At 36.2% G+C, this 5,442-nt stretch overlaps 1 non-coding gene across 1 annotated transcript; it reads left to right on the forward strand.

Annotated features, from left to right (window-relative positions):
* Positions 1-4,103: 4,103 nt before the first annotated feature.
* Trnal-cag (transfer RNA leucine (anticodon CAG)) lies at positions 4,104-4,175 on the forward strand. The gene has a single exon. It is a non-coding gene; the product is annotated as a tRNA-Leu (tRNA).
* The last annotated feature ends 1,267 nt before the right edge of the window (positions 4,176-5,442 follow it).

The raw sequence follows: 5,442 nt of genomic DNA on the forward strand, positions 1-5,442 counted from the left end.
TGATGTTGGCTTCCATGCCGGGCCGGGCTCTTGAGGACAGACGTTCGTCGCTGGCTGAATTCTCTTGTCTATTATTAATCGTGGTGAATATGAAACACCTAACAGAATCGAAGAGAGGGAGATGTGCCGCGGTGGTTTGGATTGGTGTACATAGAAAGTCGTGTTGACTATGGTTGGCGATGCTGGTGGCGAGGACGATGCTTGTTAGTAGTCGTAGACTCGTGTTGCTGATGGCGACGATGGTGAGTCGTGGCTGGACGAAGCTGTGCTTGTTGTCGCTGGAACTGCTGCTGCTGCGTGTGGTACACGGAACAGGTCTCTGAGAGATCTGGACCGAGACCTATTTGGCCGCTGAATTAGAGCATTTTATAGTTGATGGTAGGCTCACTAGACATCTGGTCAGTTTGCGTTCTGGCGGGAACGGTTCGAAGAAGTTGCCGCTTCGAATAATAATCAGTCACGTGATGATAGGCAATGTGTTTTCCGCTACGCCCGCTCTTGTTTATATTTAAATGAGAAGATTGTATGTAATGGCGATCGTAGTTTTGTATCTAATGGCGATAGGTAGTTTCACTATATATATATATATATATATATATATATATATATATATATATATATATATATATATATATATATATACAGGCATACAGGAAGTAAATAAATAGACACCTTTAATTTTCAAAATTTTTATTCGATACGCAAAGCTAACAATTGAAATGTAATCGATAGGTAGGACTACATACTTTAGTATTTAGTTGACATTCCCTTTGCAGTTTTTAATTCAGAAACTCTTTTTGGCATTGAATTGGTGAGCTTTGTGATTGTCTCTTGTGCAATTTCTGCCCACTTTTCACGCAACAATCGAAATAATTCATCTTTAGATTTAGGTTTCTGTATAGCTCTATCTAGTACGCTCCAAAGATTTTCAATTGGGTTCATGTCAGGAGATTGGCTCGGCCAAGGAAGCTTTTTGATCTCATTTTCAGTCAGCCATTGTTGATGCTTTTTCGCTGTGTGGCATGGAGCCCTATCTTTCATGAATAAAAACTCATTTTTGTTATGTTGTCGTGAGAATACATCGGAAGTAGTTCTTGCTTAAGTATTTCGATATATTTTTCAAAGTTTATGGTTCCAACACATTTGATCAGCTCAGAACGACCATTGCTGGTGACAGCTCCCCATAGCATTACAGAGATACCGCCATGTTTCACAGTTCGCTGGAGTCGTTTCAAATTAAATTCTTGATTGGGAAACATCCAGACCCAAATACGTCCACTGTCTGAAAATAATGCAAATCTAGATTCATCTGAGAAAATCACTCTATCCTAAAATGAACTGGATTTTTCTGACATCTCCTTAGCCCATTTCTTTCTTCTCATGATATTAATTAGTTGAAAGAAAGGTTTTCTTCTAGCTGCTCGTCCAGATATGTAACACACGTTCTTGGACTAACTTCTTGCTGTTTTGCAATACCAGAAGCCTTCGAACGGGGTTCGTTTTCCACAATTCTCTTCAAATAGCGAAGCTTCCTTTCCGAGGGCCCAGGTCGGCTGGGATGAGAATATGTTGATTCTTTTCCTTGGCTTTTGAATTGCACTATAATTCTATTAACAGTAGCAAGATGAATTTGAAGATTTGCGGCAGTTTTTCGCTGGCTAAGATCAGCCTCAGATTGCCCAACAATATGACCTCTTTGAAAATCTGACAGTTCTGTGCTCGGCAGTTTTGTGCTGGGATGAGAATATGTTGATTCTTTTCCTTGGCTTTTGAATTGCACTATAATTCTATTAACAGTAGCAAGATGAATTTGAAGATTTACGGCAGTTTTTCGCTGGCAAAGATCAGCCTCAGATTGCCCAACAATATGACCTCTTTGAAAATCTGACAGTTTTGTGCTCGGCATGGTTACTCTTCACAAACGTTTAATATAATGGCACCTGGAATGAAAAAGAATAATTACATTGTAAATTCTACACCGCTGAAAACATATTAAAACGCTTAGATCAGAAATTTTGAAAATTAAAGGTGTCTATTTACTTTCTGCATGTCTGTATATATATATATATATATATATATATATATATATATATATATATATATATATATATATACATATATATATATATATATATGTGTGTGTGTGTGTGTGTGTGTGTGTGTATACACATACATACATACATACTTACACACACACACACACACACACACACACACATATATATATATATATATATATATATATATATATATATATATATATATATATATATATATATATGACAAAGAAAGCTGCCTAGCCTATTAATTAGTTATGAGTATACACCATTTATTAAAAGAAAGCAGTTATTAAAATGTACACTGTCTAGAAAATTATTAAAAATCCTAATTTTAATCTTTTGTTGTTGTTTTTTTTTTTTTATCAAAATGTGTTTTCACATACAACTGAAAATTTCAACTACAGAAAATTAGTTTTAATTCACTTTGAGTTAGTGTTCCCTCCTTGTCCTCTCTCTCTCTCTCTCTCTCTCTCTCTCTCTCTCTCTCTCTCTCTCTCTCTCTCTCTCTCTCTCTCTCTCTCTCTCTCTCTCCCCCTCTCTCGCTTATACACGTCATGGTGCTACTTTCTACAGACATATCACTAAGATCATTTATCCAGATTATAAGTTTAATCCAGCACCAGCCAAATTATGTTGACTCTAGTATTCTTTTATCCTTGCATTTGAAGAAATAGCAAGCTGAAGAAAAGTGTTTTAATTTACTTTTGTCAATTGTGCCAAATGTAAACTTGTATATATATAATGATTTCAAATTTTGACACAAGGTCAACAAATCGATCACATTGACTCCAGTCTCCAACAGGTACTCATTTTATCAACTCTGAAATGAAAAGCAAAGTCGACGTCAGCAGAATTTGAACCCAGAACGTTGAGACGGACGAAATGCCGCTTAGTACAGTAATGCCTCACTTTACGAGGACATGCTTTACGAGACCCGGGTCTACGAGTTTTATTTTTCAACTCACTTTTCTATGGTGAGCTGAAATTTTTCAAGCACAAGATCCAAATTTTGAACGAAGTGCAAAGGTTTGTAATACCATAACAAATGCTTCTGCGTGTTACTGAGAAATGCTAAGCAAACAACTCTAGGCTTGTTTCACACTCACTGTTGACATTCTTTTGTTTTTCTTCTCCTACCGGAAGTCCCTTTTGTTTTCCTGCTGACCAACTCCCTAGCTAGCCCGCAGCGAAGTTTCTGTCTACAGTTCGTCTGTCACGAATCCTGCCCTACGCGGTGTTACATACGAACACAACAGAAGGGACGTTAAGTCTCAAAGAAGTAAATATCGTGCCATGCGTAGAACTTCCACACACATAACATATGAGAGTCTTTCTACGAAATAAAGATGTTTTTTTACCGAAATGGTTCGGCATTTGTTTTCTTTTCGCTTTGTTGACCGTCACTAAGCAAAAGATCGTGGATGGGTGGCTGGAGGTCAGGAATAATGTACGACTATCCATTATTACACTTTAAAGACGGTAGTGCGTGATTTGGAGGGAGGATTTGGCTGCTATTACTAAAGGTTTGAATGACCGCAAGGATTCTCTTCGTTGACTCTTGTTTTCATCATACAACAATGGCAATTCGTCTCACATAACAAAGAAACAGTCATTATTTAGTTTGTTTGTTTGTATGTTTTTAAATGATTATTTATTCACTTACGGGACTCAAAATTTGTCCAAATATTAAAACTTTTTGAACGACCGAAATGTACGTGAAGGTTTGGGGCGATATTTTGCATTACTATTGTTAACTAAAACGAAAATATTAACGTCGTGAAATTTTCCAAGAAAACACCGGAGAAGGGACAAATGTATATTTTTAATAATGCTTTTAAGTAGAGTATGTAATTTTTTAAAATGTATATCTGACTGTGATAATATTTGTTTTAACAGTAGTTGGTTCTTGTATAGACGATGAAGCAAAAAAGCTTGCACATAACGTTCAAAAATAATCTGATGGAGTCACCACTATATTAGATCAATCAATACCATTGTTGGTAATACAGAGTGAATAAGCCCCACCACCACACACACGCAACAGGTTCTATGGTGTAATGATTAGCACTCTGGACTCAGAATCCAGTGTTCCGAGTTCGAGTCTCGGTAGAACCTGATTTTCTTTTTGATATCTGTTTACCGGGTTTTTTGGGGGTTTTTTTTTTTTGTCAAGGCCAATAACTGAAACAAGTAAAAGGTAAAAATTAAAGGATGCCTGCTTTTGTTAAAGATTACATCCAGCTTGCTGTGTAAATAGAGCTTCTTGTTGTAAAGGCTGTCTCTGCAAGATGAAATCAAGAACAGCTCGATTAATCTCAAGAGAAAGATATGTGAGAGTGTGTATGCGTGAAAGATGGCTTTCATTTCCGAGTCCCACACAGCAACATGTTAGCAGAAGACTTGTTCTGAAGAAATAAATCCAAACTTGGGTGGAATTCAGCTGCTCAAATTCTCCATTTAGTGAATATGTCTTGAAACAGGATCTTGTAGGAAATGGTGAACGACCCCAAAAACATTTTACATTATATATTAGATGAGATAATGACTTTTTGGTTAGTCATACGCCGTTATCACGGGTATATTTGACTAATAGATATTAGTACTTCGAAGTCAGGCATATACTACTAATTCCGCTCACAAGTCTTTAGCCAGTTCTAATCTCTAGAAGACACGGCAAGACTTCCTTTTGTAGCCCCACCCCAATTTAATTAATTAATTTTTTTTTTTCTACACAAACACCCGTTTTCAGCTACGGAGAAAGATCTTTTGGTTGAAATTACCGAAATACGACAATTTTAACTCGAAATAACTTTAAAAATATAAACTTTTCTCAACACTAAGAGTAAAAGATGTTTTATATGACACATTCTACCAGTGTCCCAAGTTTGAAAGTGTTTCGTTAGAAAACAAATGGTGTCCGCCAAATCAAAAAGATCTACGGAAAATACGAATCAGCAAAAAAATTGGCAAAAATCGGCATTTTGAAATTACCCCTTCCCACCCCTAAATTCTTCGTTTCTAACTTTTTTTCAGAATTTTTTTTTTTTTTTTTTTTTCAAAATATGCGGAAAAATACGGAGATTATGATTCTGAAAAAATTTCCAAAAATTTTTCTGCTTACGGTTAGGGTTAGGGTTTTAAGGTCAGGGTTAAGGTTTTAGGGTTAGGGTTAGGGTTTTAGGGTTAGGGTTTTAGGGTTAGGGTTAGGGTTGGGGTTTTAGGGTTAGACTTACGGAAAAAAATGAAAAATGTAGAAATTGGAGGGAAGGGAGTAAGGGGGTGCAAAAAATTTCAAAATTCTGAATTTTATCAATTTTCCGGAATCTCCGTATCCGAAAACGTGGGTTTTATCAAAAAAAAATGTTTTTAAAAACAATAATTT

Source organism: Octopus bimaculoides, chromosome 1, assembly GCF_046866305.1.
Source record: "Octopus bimaculoides isolate indiv1 chromosome 1, ASM4686630v1, whole genome shotgun sequence".
Taxonomy (NCBI): Eukaryota; Metazoa; Mollusca; class Cephalopoda; order Octopoda; family Octopodidae; genus Octopus; species Octopus bimaculoides.